The sequence below is a fragment of the Lissotriton vulgaris genome, chromosome 3_1 (genome assembly GCF_964263255.1).
Source record: "Lissotriton vulgaris chromosome 3_1, aLisVul1.2, whole genome shotgun sequence".
In the NCBI taxonomy this organism is placed as follows: Eukaryota; Metazoa; Chordata; class Amphibia; order Caudata; family Salamandridae; genus Lissotriton; species Lissotriton vulgaris.
The window spans coordinates 1,619,377,135-1,619,397,532 of NC_141689.1; the positions used below are offsets into that span (position 1 = coordinate 1,619,377,135).

The window sequence follows — 20,398 nt, forward strand, 5'->3', positions numbered from 1 at the left end:
GGTGCAGAGGCAGAAAGAAGGTGGGCAATGTGATTGCCTGACCTATGTGGAAAGAGGTAACCACTTTGGGCAGAAAAAAGGTCTTAGTGCGAAGAACCACCTTGTCTGGATGAACTGCAAGAAAAGGTTGCTCAGAGGAAAGAGCCTGGAGCTCACTCACCCTGCCAGCAGATGTGATGGCAAGCAGGAAAGCGGTCTTCAAGGTAAGAAGATGAAGAGGACAATTATGTTGTGGCTTGAAGGAAGCACACATAAGGTAAGTAAGAACAAGATTGAAGTCCCACTGGGGCATTACGAGAGGAAAAGGAGGAAAGAGATGAGTAATGCCCTTTAGAAATCTATTTACAATCAGAGACTTGAAAAGAGAAGGCTGACCAGGAAGGCGCAGAAAGGCCAAGATGGCCAAAAGATAGCCTTTAAGAGTGCCCGGAGTAGAGCCCTGCTTGGCCAAATATAGAATGAAGAGGAGAACCTCTGAAAGACGGGCAGACAGGGGATCCACAGCCTTTGCTGTGCACCATGCCACAAATGTGTTCCATCTAAAGGCGTATACCGTTTTAGTAGAGGGACGCCTGGCTTCCAAGATGACATTACAGACTTTGGGAGGAAGGTCAAAAGCTGTCAACTGGCGCGGCTCAATCTCCATGCAAGGAGGTAGAGGCTAGAAAGGTTCGGGTGGAGGACCGTTCCCTTCTGCTGCGACAGAAGATTCTCCTCAAGAGGCAGTCTGATCAGAGGATCGATGGCCATGCTCAAGAGCTTTGGGTACCAGACTCTTCATGCCCAGTCTGGAGTCACAAGAATGACTTGGACACAGTCGTGCTTGCTCTTCTTCAGTACTCTGGACAGAAGTGGTACAGGCGGAAAGGCGTACAGGAGGCCGCAATTCCACTCGCGAACGAAAAGTGCAGCTGAGTGAGTGCAGCCTTGGAAACTCCAACGCACAGAATTGCTGACATTGCGCATTCTCCTTGGTGGCGAACAGATCTAACCAAGGCTCTCCCCATTGCCAAAAGAGACCTTGCAGCACCTCCAAGTGAAGACACCATTCATGAAAAGAGACCTAGCAGCACCTCCAAGTGACAACTCCACCCTGCCCTGTTTCTTGCAGTACCAAATGGCAATGGTGTTGTCTGTGAACACCTGCACTACTCTTCTTTTGACAGAAGGAAGAAATGCCTTCAGTGGATCGCCCGGAGCTCTAACAGGTTGATATGGAGACCAGACTCTGACGGAGACCAGAGACCCTTGATCTCTGCCTCTCCCAGGTGGCCGCTCCATCCCAGGAGTGATGCATCTGCCACTACTGTGAGCTCTGGTTGGGGAAGGGAGGGGATCTGCTGCGGACCCAATCCTTGTTCATGAGCCACCACTGCAATTGACGTGCAGTCCCCTCCGAGATCTGGACGACATCGGAAAGATTCCCCTTATCCCGCGCCTACTGAAACTTCAGGTCCCACTGCAGAGCCTGCATATGCCACCTAGCATGATCCACCAACAGGATGCAGCAGGCCATGAGGCTCATCAGCCTCAGGGTCCTTCTTACCGAAATCCAATATAGAGGATGAAACATCAGTATCATAGCCTGAATAGGACTTGCTGCTCTGGAGGATAAGCCCGAAATTGCGCTGTATCCAGAACTGCTCCGATGAAAAGGAGCTTCTGAGAGGAAGTTAGGTGTGACTTCGGCACATTGATAGTGAACCCCAGTGAGTGCAGGAGGTCTGCCGTAGTCTGGAGGTGGGAGACAACTGCTTTGGGTGAGCCCACCTTCAACAACTAGTCGTCGAGATAGGGGAAGATCGGAACCCCTGATCTGTGCAGATGAGCTGCGACCACCGCCATCACTTTCGTCAACACCAGCGGACGCTGGTAAGGCCAAAGGGGAGCACGATAAACTGAAAATGCTCGTGGCCTACCGTGAATCATAGGTAACGGCTGTGGGCAGGCAGGACAGGGATATGGAAGAAGACATCTTGCAAGTCAACGCGACCATCCAGTCTCCGGGGTCGAGGGCACACACAACCTGAGCCAATGTGAGCATCTTGAACTTCTCCTTCCGGAGGAAGCGGTTGAGGGCCCGGAGGTCTAAGATAGGACGCAGGCCTTTGTCCTTCTTGGATATCAGAAAGTAGTGGGAGTAGCAACCACAACCAACTTCTGGCACAGGGACCCTTTCGATAGCTCTTTTGGCCAAAAGAGCTGCAACTTCCTGGCGGAGAAGGGCCAAGTGATCCTTCAACATGCGATGGAAGGATGGCGGCATGGATGGAGGGTAGTCTCGAAGGGGAGGGAATAGCACCTTCGGACTATCTTCAAAACTCACCTGACCGACGTGATATTTTGCCAGTGGGGGAGGTGATGGACGACCCTGCCGCCCACTGGCAACTGGTGGCCCTGGAAGGTCGGTCTAGGAGGGTTTGGAGGCTACTGCAGGGGGGTAATGGGTGGACTGGCCCACCAGCTTCTCCCAGACCCACGTCGCTGGGTCCCACATCCGCGGTTACGCAGAGGCTGGGTGGCTTGCGCAGCCCTGTGGCCTGACTGGGTGGAACACGGTGGGGTACCCCTTCTGTAGCTACAAAAGGGGTGAAAGGTGGACTGCGTGGGGCAAGAGGTTGCCGCAAGGCCCAAGGATCTGGACGTAGCTCTAGAATCCTTGAAGCGCTCAAGCGCTGAGTCCGCTTTGTCGCCGAACAGGCGACAGCCATCATAAGGGCATGTCCAAAAGGGTAGATTGGACATGTCAGAGAAAGTAGATGTCCTCAACCAGGCATAGCACCACAAGGCTACTGACGTGGAAACCATTCTGCCTTGAGAGTTGAGGGTATCCAGCCTACACCTAATGGCAAACTTAGCTGCGTCTCGACCCTCTGCCACTGAGCGGGTGAGAACGGCCCGGACCTCCTCCGGGCACTGTGGCAGCACTTGCTCAACCCTATCCCACACCGTATGGGAAAAACAGCCCAAGAGGCAGGCGATGTTCACCGACCACAGCGCTAAGCTGGTGGAAGAAAACATCTTCTTCCCAAGGTGGTCCAGCTTCTTGGATTCCCTATCTAGGGGAGCGGAAGAAAATGTGCCCTTAGAAGATGAGGCTTGGACCACCAAGCTCTCGGGGGTAGGGTGTTGGCAGAGGAAAAGTGGGTCACCCGGGGCCGGGCGGTGGTGTTGGGAAATCATCCTGTCCACAGGGGTCCCTGTGCTGGGCTTGGACCAAGTGCCCAGAAGGATGGCCATGAGGGCTTCATTAAAAGGCAGCAGGGGCTCTGAAGAGGCTGCTGCCGGTTGAAGTTCCTCTGTCAGGAGGTTAGTCCTGACGGCCACCTTAGGAATCTCAAGGCCCAAGGCCTCAGCCGCCCTTCGCAACACCACTGTGGAAGAAGCTCCCTCCTCCATAGCCATGGTAGGGTGGGAGAGTATTTCAAGGTCTGGGGAGGTATCCACACCACTGGCATCAGCCAGGTCCTCTTGCCAGTCCGGCTCCTCTAGCTGGTCAGCTAAAGGGCCTCCAGACCCCTCCCAGTCCTCCTCACCCTCCTCTGACTGCCACTCAGGGCAATAGGGAATGCCAGGGATGAACATCAGTACAAAAGTACCCTCCGGCACCAGTACTGACATCGGTCCGGCACCGGATCCAAGTCGTGGGTGAGGCTGGGGTCGACGCCGGTAGGGGGCACAACCAGCGTCGGGGGTGTCATCACTGGAATCGGCACTGGGGAATGTACCGTGAGATCGACAGGTGCCGATATGGATCTAGGCCTGGATCCTTGGGATCCTCTGGTGCTGGGGATGGAGCCACCGGCATTGAAGGCCCAGGGCCCCCAGCTGAGTCTGTGGGGCCCGAAGGCGCACCTGTGGAGTCAGGCTGCCCAAAAATGCTACGAAAAGTCTCATAAAAGGTTCGAAGCTGGGCAGGGGATGCTCCGCCTCTGGGAAAAGGAGGGAAGCATGGTGCACGCTCTGACAAAGGAGCTGGAGAGCAACAACACTCCGGGTGCTGCGTTGCGTCTGCTGATGGAGGGGAGAAGACGAAGAGGGATGATGCTTCTTCGTTTTCTTCTTGTGCTTCGACTCAATCGAGGAGTGCGAAGACTTTGATGACAAACGGTGGTGGCTCCGCGACTGTTCCTGAGATCTAACTCTTGGCCGGGACCTCGAACGATGTAGAGCAGACTGCCGGGCCTCCAAAAGATTTAGGAGTCGCTCCTGCAAAGACTTAGGATTCATGACCTGTCAGTCGGAGCACGACTTCAGGTCGTGGTCGCGCTCCAGGCACCAGAGACACATGAGGTGCCTGATCTCTGACAGCCATCAACTTGTCAACACAATAGGAGCTACAGGGGGAGAAAGGCCAGGCCGCCCCCCACTCAAAGAAAGATGTGTGTACTGTTGTGAAAACCTCAACCCAATGAAGTACAAAAGACAGTGAAACCCAAGTGTAAATGAACTGTCCGTGCATAATGTCATTACAAGTGCCCAATGGACCCCTGTGAGAATGCAAATGTATAATTCTCACCATTAAAAACCGGTAAAGCTTACTGGCTCGACGTAACTTTATTAAGTGCTGCACGTGAAAGGCGGCCAAGGCTAAATTTTACTGTAATGGGGACAAAATAACCAATGTATCCACTTTCCCATACTTGGGGTACTCTTTGATGACCAAGGTACATGGGGAGCGCAACAAACACTTAAAAAGAACATTCTGGCAAGAGCAACGGGGGCCACTATGGACTTTGCAAAAAGACTAGGATCAAAACCCCTGTCCGCACTCTTGACAGTTTATACCGCAAAATGTATTCCTATGGCCACGTATGGTTGCGATATCTGGGGTTACAAAGATGTAAAGGATATACAAATGGCAGAGAATAATTTTATGTGCAAACTCATTGGGGTCCCTGTAGCTACTCCTGTTTACTGCCTGCATGAAGAACTGGGGATGGGGTACATTGCAGACCAGATTGCAGTTTCCCCCCTGCTACGATGGTTTAGAATCTGGGCTCAACGCCCCCCCCCCCCGAATCTAAACCAACTTATAATTTCGGATTGTATGGCGCTAGAGAGAGCCCAGCATATCCCTTGGCTTAAATACATAAAGGAAGAAACAAAATGTCTAGGGTGCCCAAATTTGTTTTTGACCCCGAAGCCTTTGGGCAAGACTGTGATTATGGACTTGTGGATAGGCGGAAATGCCTTATGGAGGAGGCCGAGTTAGGCAAGCCCTCGGTGAGAAGGTATGTCACTCAGGGCCTAGGATCTAAGCTGCAACCATATTTATCTTATGTTAATAAACAATACCACTGTTTTGTTTTAACAAGATTTCGTTTAAATATGGTTCCCTGGTTGGTGGCATTCCCAAGAGGATATTCAAAATTTGAATTATTAAAACCTTGCCCCTGTGATAAATTCTTGGAACAGGATACCTTGCACCTAATGTTTTTTTGTACCTACTATGAGTCCCTGCGTAGGCAGCACATCCTCCCTCTACTTAGAGAATACCAGTTTGTCCAAGTGAAGCCAGCTCTGCTCTATTTACAAATGCTGGCATCACCCATGGTTTGCCTCGGGTCGCAGGTTTTTTAATTGGGCCAATAGATTACTCACGTAATAGTGATTTTGTGTTTTTTGCTGGCCTAACTGTGTTTTCCCCTTCTTGACTAGTATGGTACATTTTTATATGTGATATTAATTATGGATCTGGTCTGTTACTTGAGCACAGTGCACTTTATATAATATTGGCTTTTCTTACGAATGTTTTAAGACATGAATATTGTGACTGATATGTGGGAATATTTTATTGTTATGTATTTGGCTGGAATGTGTATTTTCTTTTGATAATATTGTATGCTTTAATGACTCTTGGCTGTCGAATAAAGTATTTCTGACTGACTGGCAAGTGCTGTAAGCTTTCCCAATTAAAAATGGTTTTAATCAAACCATACTCAATTTTATTAAGCCAACATGTTTCGTTGCAATACAGTTGTGCAACTTCTTCAGGGCTGTTGGGGTTCCAATAATAAACTTCACACGAGATTCACATCAAACCTATGATGGTATGACAATAAAAGAAGGAAAGAACGTCCCATATGTAAAAGCCATCTAACGTTCCAGAGGACACGATATAATCATCAGTTACTCTAGAAAGTAAAGCAAATGCTTCATTACCAGTTGGTTGCGGAGACTCCTCATACCTGCAACCATCTTTTGGTGATGTCCGCGTCAGCCGATCACGTGCCCACGGGGTGACTGCCCAAGTTCTAGTCCTCTACAATTTTATGCAAAATAGCGTTACTTCACACATCCATTCACCTTATTATTTACTGAAATTGCTTCATAATGACATTATCCAAAGGGAACCTGTCAAAGCGATTTTTCGATATTCCCTCAGCATCACAACTATTCTCAATTATTCCTACAACAAGAAACTCCTTATATTGTTTAAAACTGGTTCTTAGGAGTTTCTACTTCCGGGGGCGTGGCTTGCGCCCGACGAGGATGGCGGCTCCCGTGTGAGCGCTCCAGGTCGCCGAGGGGGTTCGCTGCTTTCTACCTTCTCCCGACGCCTGCAGATATCATAATCCCTCATTGGAAGCTGGGGACAATATCGCGCTTGCAAATGCGCTGACAATTAAGCGGCGGAACGTCCGCTTTTCTTCATTTCTCGGCGGACGCGGTCCCCTGTCAGCCGCGCCCGCCATTTTGAATGCCGGTGCCGAGCGCTACGGAGCAGCTGACTGAACGACGTGACTCTCAAGCGCAGGCTTTCCCTCATGGCGATTATTTATAATGAGCATCTCTCATCAGGTCAGCAACCTAATTGAAAGTGTTTGAGAAACGCTGCTATTTTACCATATTTCATCGCATTTTTCTCTGCACAATTCAGCTTCTCTCACACAACTCAAGTATGAGCGCAATTTTGGCACACTCTCCACTCTCAGCGCTGTAATTTCCTCCACTTCCCTGCCTTTATTTATCTACAATTGTTGGCGCTCCCATACAACAAGCTGGCGCATTCAACTCTATGCCTGCTGCTTTCGCCTGAAGAAACTTTTATGCTTCTTGCTGTCTCAATTATCAACATCTCACTTTCATGTTGAATTTTTGCCTCATCCATTTATGGGATATTCCTTCCAATTAAATACTTGAAGGCTGCTCTATGTATCTTCTGGCTCTCTGGCTCTTCTGAATTCCTCAAGGCAGTATCTCCTCCTTTCCCTTTTTATTTTTCTTGGAGCCTGTATACCTTGCCTCATTCGAGTATTCCGGATCAGTCTTTGAGACATCCACAGCTGCGCAGTGAGTACTACTGGACCTTCTTCCCTGTCAACAATATTTCTTCTGTATGGAAAAAAAGGTCACCCCTCGAACTCTCAAGACTCCACGTCGTGTTTTTATTAAAAACTCGAAAGTCTTTTCAGCGTTGGCGCACCTTGAGGCCTCTCAAGCGCTCGCTACCCAGATGTCACAGTCTAGCGCAGAGCGACCCACCCAACCTTCAGGGAAAGTGACCACAAAACGCCAAAAACAAGACCCCCCATCACCAACTGGGTCCACTTCGGCTGTCTCCATGGAGCTATTACTAGAAGAGATCCGCGCTCTCAAGCCATTTATGGAAGAGACTAATTCCAAACTGCAAGTTCTTACTGATAATTGGTCTCAGATGGAGGCTAGAGTGACCAATGTAGAACATTCTCTCACATCTCTGCAGGAGTCGTCATCCAAAGTGACACACATGCAATCTCAGATTTCCTCACTCCAAAAGCAAGTTGAAGAATTGGAGAACCGGAACAGACGCAATAACCTTCGACTCTACGGCCTGGCGGAGAATTGTGAAGGGACTGATCCCATTGCCTTTTTCAAATCATTTCTACCCAAGCTTCTTCATTTGCCTGAAGGTACAACGCTCAACATCCAGCGTGCACACAGGCTGGGTCGTCTACCATCTACTCCCTCCTCCTCTTCACGGCCAAGAGGTGTCATCATGTACTTTTTAGAATATACTGACCTCCTCAAAGTCATCTCAGCGGCCCGTGCCTCACCTCGTCTACAATGGTCAGGTTCCAATCTCTTCTTCGCGCAGGATTACGCCAAAGCCACAGCCAGTCGCCGCAAGGCCTTCCTGGATATGCGACCAGAACTTCGTGCCATTGGAGCCAGATATGGCCTCTTCCATCCTTGTCTGTTTCGAGTAACTTACAACAACAAGACGACGACTTACGAGGATCCTGTTCGTCTCCGAAGCTTCTTGAATGCAACACAAGCATCTGATATGGACTTCTCCAGTTCCTCTTCGGCATTTCCTCCATGATTTATGCCTGATCTAGCTTTGATGCTTTATTTCATCTATGTGTTATATGCTTGTTGTAGACTGCGTTCATGTTTCTCTTCGTTGCGTTCCTAGCACCTTCAATTTCTATGTTCCTTTCTTCGCTCTTCCCTTTCTCTCATGCATCCCGTTTGGATGATTACGCCATGATTCTTGCGTGGCGCACTATTGCAGTTTCCATTAATTCGCATGCTTCCCGTGTATAGTTCAATGTATCACTGTTTGTTTTCCCCATGTTTTTACTGATTCTAGTTTTCCTGGTCTCCCCTTTATTCTCCGTCATTTTTATGGTACTCTTGTTCGTTACTTGATACTGCTCGCTACTATTTCTTTACACACCTTTTTTGTTAGTTACCATTGTTCTGCTGTCACTTTCTTTCCTTCCTTTCATTCATTAATGTCCTCCCTCCCTTTTCCTTGCAGGTTTCACAATATGTACGGCGTCCTCCCCCCGACCTGTTGGCTTGCTTGCATTGGACGCCTGCTTCCTCTGCTGGCGCTCCCCCCTCATCCACTTCCTCACGTATCCTCCCCCTGGTGATCGACCCTCCCCACCTTTACCCCTCGTAAGTATGTTTTCCCTCTCTTCCCAATTGTACGTCTCCCAATTTTCTCTGTTTTACAGGTGTCTCTTCTTCTCGGTTCTCGAATACTCTTCTGTTGCTGTCTTCTATCTATTATTATGCCTACTTTTTGGACTACCTTATCCTCTCCTCTACACAACTCGCTTCTACTTTTCTTTTCCTTACCCTATTTTCTTCTTCCCTCATCCTCTTCCTCTCTATTATACTGCACTGCTTTTTATTGACTCTCTTATTCTTCCTGGCTCTTCAATTCTTTTGGTCTCCTTTGCACCCCTTTCTCTCTCTTTGGTTTTCTTCTCTTTCTTCGACATGATATGTCCCTGGACTACCTTCTCATTTTTTCCGCATCTTCTTTTTTCAGTACTTTTTTATTATCTTCTTCTGTTTTTCTTTTTTTTCTTCTTCTTTGATATGATATGTCTCTTAAAATAATCACTTGGAATGTTAAGGGCGTCAACTCACCCATCAAACGACAAAGAATCTTGTCTCATCTTTCGCGTTTAAATGTGGACATTGCTTTTTTACAAGAAACCCATTTGTCTGCTGAAGAATCTGTTAAGCTGAAAAGAAGCTGGGTGGGTGATGTTTATTTTTCCCCTGGAGATGGTAAACGCAATGGAGTTGCTATTCTTTGTCACAAAGCTCTTTCTCCTTCTATGATTGCACAAGAGTCGGATACTGAGGGCCGTTGGACCTATGTTAAACTCTCTATTAAGAATGTTCCAATTTCTCTCCTAAATGTATATGCCCCTACCACTGGTGATCCCACTTTCTGGCATTCATTTTCACAACATGTCGCCAGATTCATTGATGATAATTTTATTTTAGCGGGAGACTGCAATCAGCCCTTGGATCCCTTTTTAGACAGGAACTCCAACGCACATTTCATTCCTAATAAACCTCACAAATCCTTCTCCCACACCATCTCCCAACATAATCTCACCGATGCTTGGCGTCTTTGTAATCCGAATCTCCGAGAATTTACGTTCTACTCCCCATGTCATCATTCCCAATCTCGAATCGATTACATTTTTGTTACCCACAATATTGCCCAAACTCTCTCTTATGCAGAAATAGGTCCAATTTTACTTTCTGACCATGCCCCTACATTAGTTCAATTGGATCTCTTACCCAAATCAACAGGCCCTAAACGTTGGCGTTTCAATAATTCTCTTCTCCTAGACCCCAAATTTACTAACGCCTTCACCTCTTTTTCCCATGAATTCTTTGCCCTAAACGATAATTCTCCTGTTCCCAAACATACTATTTGGGATGCTTTTAAAGCGGCTGCGAGGGACTTTATCATTAGCTTTGTTGCTAAAAAACGTAGAGCTGCTCGAGAAGCTACTAAAACCATCCTTCTAGATATTAAGAAATTGGAGCATTCTTATTTTACCTCCCGCTCACAGCAAACTCTAACCGCCCTTATCAGCGCTAAGATGAAATTTAACAAAAAATCTACTGATGATGCATCATTATATTTATTAAAATCTAGTGCCAAGTTCTATGGGGGCAAAAATAAGGCTGGCAAGATCTTAGCCAATTATTTAAAGGTGAAACATAACAAACTAAACATTGAATCTATCTACGACACTGACATGAACCTTAAACACGCAGATGCAGACATTCTCACTGCATTCTCTACTTTCTACAAGACCTTATATTCCTCTGAAACTCAACCATCTTCCCACTTACTAGACACATTTTTCTCCACCATACAAAAACCATCACACTTTCCACTTGACCTTTCTCAATTAGAACAAGATATATCCCAACAGGAACTACTCAAAGCACTTCAAACCCTCCAAAAAGACAAAGCCCCTGGGCCCGACGGCTTCACGGTGGAATTCTTTCTCCACTTTTCAAAGCTTCTTATACCCAGACTCCATTCCCTTATTGGCACCTTCCTTTCCTTGGGTTCCTCCTCCGGCTCTTTTTCAGACGCTCATATCTGCCTCATACCCAAGGAGGGGAAGGATCCTCAATACTGCAAAAATTACAGGCCGATTTCTTTGGTCAATATTGATTACAAAATTTTTGCAAAATCCCTTGCAGCTCGACTCGACCTTCTTCTTCCAGACTTGTTGGGTGAAGAACAGTCCGGCTTTGTCAAAGGCCGATTTATTACTGATAACACCAGACTTCTATTTAACATTCTCTCTAAATCCCGCCCTTTACCTCACCCTCTTGCGGCCATTGCTTTGGACGCTGAAAAAGCGTTTGATAGAGTTGAGTGGACTTATTTGTTTCATACCCTCCAATGGTTCGGTTTTGGCCCTATTTTTATGTCTTTAATTTCACTGCTTTATTCTAACCCACGCGCAGCGGTTTGTGCCAATGGTCAGATTTCTTCATTTTTTGATTTAAAAAGGGGTGTTCGTCAAGGATGTCCCCTATCCCCCTTTCTTTTCAACTTGGCTTTAGAACCCTTCCTCTCCAAGCTTCGTCAAAACCCCTCCATTCATGGTTACCAACTATCAGATTCCCACATCAAGCTAGCTGCTTATGCGGATGAAATTCTATTATTTGTCTCCAACCCCTCTGTCTCCATTCCTGCTTTTCTTACCGAAGTCCATGCTTATTCCCAAATCTCTGGTTACAAACTTAATAATGACAAATGCGAGATCCTTCCCTTAACCAAATTTACATTCAAGCCAGATTTTGCTGCTTCCAACTTCACATGGAAACCTTCCCATATCAAGTACCTTGGAATGCATGTTGCCCCCACCATCCCAGATACTGTTTCCTTGTGTATGTCCAAATGTATTCAAAAATTGACAGATCTCACGTCCAAATGGCACCCTCTTTACCTCTCCTGGTGGGGTCGTCTAGACACGATAAAAATGATGCTATCTCCCATTGTTTTATACACACTCTCTAATATTCCGGTCTCTATACCATCCAAATTTTTCAAACAGATCAACTCCATTCTAACCTCCTTTCTCTGGAACAAAAAGAAACCACGAATGTCCTTGGCACGCTTGATTCGTCCTAAATCTGAGGGTGGGGTTAACTTCCCTGATTTCCCAGCCTATCACAAGGCATTCCAACTGAGACAAGCCTCTTTTTGGCTCCAAGATCCAGACACCCCATGTCCATTATGGGCCAAACTTGAACGCCTTTTCCTATCTCCCTTCTCTTTTTCCGAATACCTCTCCTTCTCTCGCAAACCTGCATCTGTTTCTACCCCGATTCATAAGTTTACCACAAAAATACTCCTCTCCTTCTCCCATTCACCCCCTACCACTATTGCCGATTTCCTATTCTCCCCCATATGGCATAACACCTCCTTACTCATCCGAGACAGACCCTTTTTCTGGAAATCTTGGCACACTCGGGGTCTCCAATGGATTTCCCAACTTTTCTCCGACTCCTCTTTTTTACCTTTTCATGAACTCCGCATCCTTTATGACTTACCCACCTCCTTCGCACGCAAATATCACTCGCTTAAAAATGCAGTTTTATTGAAACATGATCTCCTCACTCAGCCCAACCCTCCTTCTTCCTCATCCACACCCACTATCTCGCTCCACTCCTTCTTGCGCACTGTACCAAAGGCTACTGCTATTTATAAATACCTTCACGCTACTGAGTCTCCAAGACCTAAATCCAAAGTCGAGGAATCCTGGGAGCATGACTTGTCTGTCTCTTGGTCAGTTCCCTTCTGGGACAAAATCTGGACCAAACTCCGCAAATCTTCAAGAGCAGCAACACTCACTCAGACTTTATTCTTTATTTACAACAGACTCCTCTTCACACCCTCTGACCTACACAAACGCTTTCCTAACACTCCTCACACATGCTGGTCTTGCTCATCTCCACAAGCTGACTTATTCCACATGCTATTTTTATGTACTCATGTTCGTAGTTTTTGGTTACAGGTATGGGCTCAACTTAATGTGATTTTTCATACTTCTATCCCTTTCTCCCACACGCATATTTTTCTGGGTAGCCTTTCCTCTTGCTGGGATGTTGTTGACTTAAAACCCCAGATTGTTGACCTTTTACTTGCTGCCGCTTTCCAACAAATAACAGTTAACTGGAAGGATTTCTCCAAAATCTCTTTCAAAGCATGGTGGTTTAATGTCTGCCATAACCACAGGCTCGATACCACTCATGTTTTCCCGGCATGTTTGGCTGTCAAGCGCATGGACTTATGGACTCCAGTTACACTTTATTTGGACTCTTGCAGTAAACGTTTGTTTCATCCACTACCCCCACAACAAGAAGTTCCCAAACCCCCCTAAACGCTCGATACATTCCATTTATCCTTCACTGTATCACTCTCTTAAATTTTCCCAATGTTTTTATGATTGCCATATTTTACGCTCATGCATTTTTCCTGTCTCCCTTCCTTATTTTTCGCTTTGTACCCAAATTTCTTTTTTATTGCAAACGCATTTGTACATTTATGCCCTTTTAAGAGTCTTTAACTTTGTATTCCATTGTATTCTATTTTGACACCTGTCTTTATCTTTTTATTATTATCAAATAAAATTCTTTTGAACTTAAGGAGTTTCTACTTCCTGTTGTCAATGCGATGTATATATTTTCGAATAGTCACCTTCACTCGCCACATCACGCTGGCTGTTACTTTGTGTGAGCATCTGAACTATTCCCATATTGTTGGTAAAACAAATAAAATGTGTGTTGTATAACTCCCTTTTGTCCCTGTCAAGTAACTACGTTGCTGTTACTTTTGATATTAATTACCCCATATGCCCACTTAATATATGCATATTGTTTAAATACCACCTTTAACGCTACTTTTCTTTTGGACCTTCATGTCCACTCAGCAACCATTGTGTTCCTAAACATAATAGTTACCCCTGGTCCTAGTATTGGGCTTCCTTGTTTATCTTATACGTAACGGAATCTCAAGCCCGGCTAAAATTTCCCACAGTTTAGGCCTAGGGAGAAGATCACGGAAGAGGGCAATCTTAGCACTTTTACAGCTATCATTGAACCATTCATTCAACCTTAAAATTTGTCAGCCTTTCCGTGCCACCAAGTTTATTATAAGATTATTGTGGGCCTCCACCATCCAATCTAGACTTTGATCACAATCTTGCAGTACAGTGAGCTCTGCAATCAATAAAGAATATAGTTTGGCTAGCAGACTCTCAGATTTTTGTAATGCCTCCCATTTGACAATATGTTGATTGCTAGGTACCTCCACTGGATAAATCACAAGGTGATTTTCTCCATCATTCACCTTATCCCAAAATAGCAAAACAGGGAATTGATCACTAATCTTGGCAGTTACGCACTGTCAGGTCCGCTATGTCATGCCATATTTTCAAGTCCAGTAATCTATAATCTCAATGGCTATTATAGGAACCTCTTGTAAAGGTATATTTACAATCAAAATCTGAGGGAAATCTCCCATTTCCAGGTTTAGGCCAAATGTTAACATGGTATCAATAACTTGAAGTGCACCTACACTCACCCTCATAGTTTTTCTGGTTAAATAAGGAGGTTTTATCCTCCAGCAAATATCCTCATCCCTAGTAATGTCTAGGAAGGGAGCATAAGGTTCCAGGCAAGTATTGAAATCACCTGCGATGAAGACTTGATAAATTGAAGGTAAAGTAGCTAGAAACTCAATTGATATACTCAACGTTTTCAATGGTTCCAAGAAGGGTCTTGATGTGTTATAAACATTTACTATTACATAGGGTTTACCATTCTTAGGAGTCAAACATTGGGCTAAATATCTGGGGAATCAATACGCATTTGTTTCATGTGCCATCCGAGGGATGTTTTTACCCAGATAATGAGCCCCCCCCCCACCAATGCACTAACTCAGAATGACTTAAAACCCTGTCTGTAGATATTAGAAGGAGCCCAAGTTCCTGGAACAGGCATAAATCAAAGTTGTCAATATAATATCCCCATTCCACATCATCTAACTTGGCCTTTCTCCCTGCAATGTTCCAGGAGATTAAAGAAGGCTTCATTCTGGAAGTAAAAATGGCAAGATCTTTTACCTGGGGCCAAGAGGTGTGGCTCAGCCTAGCCTCTTCTGGGCTCTGATTTGAACAGCAGAACAAGCTTGGGTTAAAATAGGACAGCTGAAGATGATTAGGTCAGGTGGTGCAGGACGGAATGCTGGGAAATAAAGTCCCACAGCGGCCGTGGAGTTGCAGCTCTCTACCTTACCCCTGCAATGTTATGCTGGCAGTGATTTGTGCTAGAAGATCCCGGTGTGCTCAGCAGGTACATGTCCCAGCAGCAAGGTTAGTCCTCTGCTTTCAACCTCCAAGGGCAGCAGGACCAGGTAAATTAGGGCAGCTGAAGTTGATTAGTTCTGGTGGTGCAGGACTGGATGCTGGGAAATGAAACCCCCAGAGGCCGTTGAGCGGTGGCTCTCCCCCTTGCACTGTTATGCTGGCAGTGATTTGTGTGATGAGATCTCTGGGTGCTCAGCAGGTGTGAGTCCCAGCAGCAAGGTTAGTCCTCTCCTTTCGGCCCCCAAGAGCAGCGCAACCAACGTGTGTTACAATATGGCAGCTGAAGTTGATTTGGTCAGGTGGTGCAGGATGGGATTCTGGGAAATGAAGTCCGACAGCAGCCATGAAACGGTGGCTCTCTCCTCTGCACTGTTATGCTGGCAGTGATGGGTGCCTGGAGATTCTGGGGCGCTCACAAGGCGCGAGTCCCAGCAGCAACATTAGTCCTCTCCTTTTGGCCCCCTACCGGTCACTCGTCGAACCGGAGCTGGAGAATCTATAGAGGCTTGAAAGTGTCAAAAAAGAATCAGGCCCCACTCCCTTGGTGTCTCCCATGGTCATAGCAAAAAAATCACGACAACCAGGCAAAATTAGGCTGAACATCAATCTGCACCTGCCCAACAGGGAAATCAAGAGAGATCACTCCAATTATGGATGATATAAGAGCCGGCTTAAATGAAGCTAGATAGTTTTCAAAATTAGATCTGAATGCAGGGCATCATCAGGTACAACTGGACATGGATAGTCAATATATAACTACATTTTCAATACACCTTGGCCTGAGATGATACAAGCACCTAAACCTTAGAATCTCGTTGGCTGCCGAAGTGTTCCAGAACACCATTCACGGGACACTTTCCGGCCTGTAAAGCATCATGAACATAAGCAAGGACATTCTCATCTACTCCACAACCGTAGAGGAACATCACAGCCGACTGCAGGTGATGCTACAACACTTGAGTGAGTATGGGCTAACACTCCATTGAGAAAAATGCTCTTTTTTAAACCAAGAATTAATTCTTCGGCTACATCTTCACCAAATAAGGCCTCCAAGTGCATCCCCGGAAGTCGCAAGCAATCTAACGAACCTCGGCGCCCAGGAATCCCACTGAGGTATGCAGCTTCCTTGGGATGGCCACATACTGTGACTGGCTACTCCCCAACCTAGCAACGCTAGGGGAACTGCTCCGTGCCCTCATGAAAGATGAGGCGCAGTGGGCATGAGGTCTCAAAAAAGACGGTAGGCTTGAAGGTGTCAAGAAGGTGCTGATCAACGGAACCACCCTGGCATGCTTTAACCCTGGAAAAACAAAAGAACTAATCATAGATGCAAGTCCCATAGGCCTTGGTGCAGTGCTGACCGAAAAAAGAGAACCAGGTCAATGGGCTGCAATTGCATTCACTAGCCGAGCCCTCACAGCCATGGAGACCCACTATAGCCACATTGAGAGGGAGGACATAGCGATAAAATGTAGCTGTGGACATTTCCACCTATATCTATGCAGGCATATGTTTAGAGTAATGACCGAGCATCAGCCATTAGTTTCCCTGTTTGAAGGAACAGCACCACACCCTTCTTCCTGGATTTTGCAATGGGCAGTGCAACTCCAACAATACCAGTTCACAGTAATGTACAGGCCAGCAGCAAGAAACCCTGTGGACTTTCTATCACGTCTCCCCACAGCCCCTGATGAAGAACCCCCTGCAGAGGACCCCTAAACTGTAGAATATATCAAGCTAACGGTGTGTGTGTACAAATGTACTGTCTATCACAGATGTCAGCCAAGCCACAACAAAAGATGAAGTAATCAAAAAGGTAATCTCCACCCTTCAGGTAGGAACATAGAAGAGGATGCTGCAGGATTCCAATCAATGGATAAGCCTTGACAAGAACAGGCTGACACTGCTGTGGAGGGTAAGGCATGAACTGAGTGTCACAGAAGACAGACTGCTGCTGCAGGATGACTGCATCGTTATGCCAACCTTACTGGCCCAAAGATAGATAGATAGAGCTACCTCATGAGGGACACTATGGTGCATCGAAAAACAAAGCCCATTTGAGGAAAATATATGATTCTCTGGGCCTGAGGATGCCCATAGACAACTTAATAAAATAGCTCACCACATGTCAATTGACAAGACGACATGAAACCCCAGCCCTGGTTGCCAACGAAGAACACTGACAGGCCATTGTCAATGGTCAGCTTCGATTTTGGCAATTTCCCTGATTGATGCCTCACGATGGTGATGCTTGATAATCAACTCTACTTTGGGATATTTCGAGTGACTGAGTCGAGAGAGTTGCCAGCATTTGCTCCTTTGCTCTGTTTAGCATCCCAGAGGAAATCAGAAGAGACCACGGTCCCCATTTCAAGGAGCCGACTTCCAAGAATTAATGAGGCACCTCAGAATAAGACACAAGAATGGTCCAAAGCCAACGGGGATGTTTAGCGTTTTATGCGCATGTTAAACATGACACTACTGGTTACTCTGGAAGATAAGTCAAGAACCAGAATCCAGCCTTCATAGATTCCTTAGGGTGTATCAAAGCACCCTAGACTGCACAACACACTGTTACCCATGGGCCCTGATGCTGAGAGGTCAGAGACTGACAATCCCCACCCACCCCTACAGAGAAACGACAACAGGGCAAGCTGGATAGGAGAACCCACGTCACAAAACTTACCACCCAGGGAGACCAGGTGCAACTCCGAGATCTTTCCCAGGGTGGAAGTTCAGAAAACTCTATGAGAGAGGGCAATAGACTGTCACCACTGTTAAAGGAACATTGGTTACTGCATGCATGGTGAAGAGACAGGTACACAAAATGTGTGGTGCCATTGTCGGAAGAACCATGGGTGGAAGAGCACAGTGCAGTCACGGGCCTACTAGAAGGAGACAATGCTGCAGGGCTGTGTGGGGTTTTAATGTCAAACAATGGTGAACCACAGATTAGCAACCTGGGTGAGACTCAGAACGATAGACTAGCATCCCTAGAGATCCAGGGGACGTCATATAATACCCGAAGCCACAGATATGACTTCTGGCTCAACCGGAGCCCCAGCACCAGCCAGAAGCACAAAGAGTTTGCTTACAGTACTCAAGTGAGTCTGCAAAGATGCTGAAAGAGGACTAACAGAGTTAATGTAGGGTGCCACCTGGCCCACACCATTGACTCCAACCCTGAGATGATGCACGTAAACCCACATCTAGGTGCGGCTTCGGGGTAGTTAATAAAAGAAACCACTCAAGGCTCAACCCACACCAGACACCAGTGTATCGCCTGCATTAATCCCGTGAAGTGCTCTGAGCCCACTACAGCCCTAAGGTAATGGGAACTAACAGCGCACCAAAACATGCAGCTGAACATAGACTCCTGTTCAGATAAACAGCTAATGCTTGCCTGCTATCTGTCTTCCTCATGCAAGTCCTTAATTGCATTGAGACCCATTGCCACAGGTATAGAGAATGGAAAGAGTGAGAATATACATAGAAAAGGAAAAAAACACTTACGAAAGGCAAAAGAGGCATAACAAAATAGGAATTATGATCGGTGGAATCCCTCTGTGTGATTTACAGGGAGTGGGGAAGGAGGTGCAACCTAAGTTAGGGACTGGGAATAACATTTATTTTTACATTTATATTTGGGCAAAACTGTGTAGATTATGTCTGTGTAACACGGCAAATATCGCGATACAAGGAAGCCAGGACTCTGAGTCATAAAGATTACTGATAAGTAATCTGGTCATTCTCAAGTAATGTTTGATCCTGCTGTTGTTTTTACTTCATACCACAGTGCAAAGAGCAGCTCACTTAGCCATTAAAGGATATTTAAAACATGTAAGAACATAGTATGTTTAGTTACATAAGTGTAGGGGCCTGATTTACAGAGCCATTTGCTCTCAAGTCAGACTTCCATTTCTACATAGAGCCATTTGAGCATGTACGGTGTTCACAAGATGGTACCTTGCACATGTAAATACTTTTAATCATGCACATAATTCACAAAAAGATTAAGTAAAAGTGTGATTGAGCAAATAAAATTTGACACGTGGGAAGTGAGAATTCCAGGTTGGGGTTCCCTTGAAAAGTATGAGAACACCCACAAGATGAGTTTGGGGGAATTCTTGATTTTTTTTTTGACCCATTACTACTTTGGAAATGGTTAGAGATTTGCTCCTACAAAATGCAGCATTGAATCCCCTTGTATGGTGAGAAGGGAATCTAATACCCGAAAAAATTATTGGGGCTGTAGAGAATGTGAATTCTTTCCGTGGGCAAAATCTTTACCTTATTGAAAAACTAAGGGCCTGATTCTGATGCAGTTAGGAAAGCATTCCCACCTAGGTCCTGATTCCGATGCAGTTAGGAAGGCCTCCTAATGGCATTCACTCCTTCCAAATCAGATCGGAAACGTGTCTTCTTGACCCAGGACCCAATTATGATGCGGTTAGGAACATATGCTCCCATTGAAATCAATCCGAGTCCAGCCAAATCATATCTGGAATCATCCGGATGCATCGTACTCGGTCGGTGTTGGATTCCTCCACTCAGCCCACACACTGCAGGAACGAGGTATGTTCCAATCCACTTCCCCGACCCACAGGTCACCCACAAGTTGTTAAATATGGGTGTACCAATGAACCAGAAAAGGGGGTGGAATTTGAGGAGACACCAAGTCTTCCACCCCTGTAGAACGAAGAGTTCACTGCTCCCTCCTCCACGCTTCTGCACCTGGACAAACGAGAAGTACACACTTCACAACGTCATATATCTACCCAGATACCCCACCACCAGTGACCATGTCCTACCAAACGTTCACATTGCACTCACCAGTTGAGGGTACAGGCTTGGCTTCATGAAGGCATAGGACAACAGGTAATTCAGGACCAAGAAAACGTCTCTTGGTAAAAGGCAATAGAACAGTATCAATAGGGTGTCTCTCTTGCGTCTTGGGTTTAGGGGAAAAACATGCCTAGATCACGGCAAGAACAAAAAACCCCTACCCGTTTCTATCCAAAACGTTACAACCGTAACTTTAATTAGGACAATGGGTAACACTGTTGCAAGCCGTCCATACTAGCGCTTGCGATCGGGACCTAATCGCGGAATGACCTAAAACGTCATTTCCGCGCACAATGACATGGAGCGGTGGGACGAGGAGCCGCGCAAAAGAAAACTAGTTTCTAAGACAAACACCGCGACTCTCCCCACACCTCAATGCTCCGAAACAAGTTTCAAATGACGGCACAAGA

At 46.2% G+C, this 20,398-nt stretch overlaps 1 protein-coding gene across 1 annotated transcript in view; it reads right to left on the minus strand.

The window, feature by feature from the left end:
* The window catches only part of MUSK (muscle associated receptor tyrosine kinase), a 192,264-nt gene that overhangs the window by 23,839 nt on the left and 148,027 nt on the right, over nucleotides 1-20,398 (minus strand). The gene's annotated exons all lie outside the window — the stretch shown is intronic.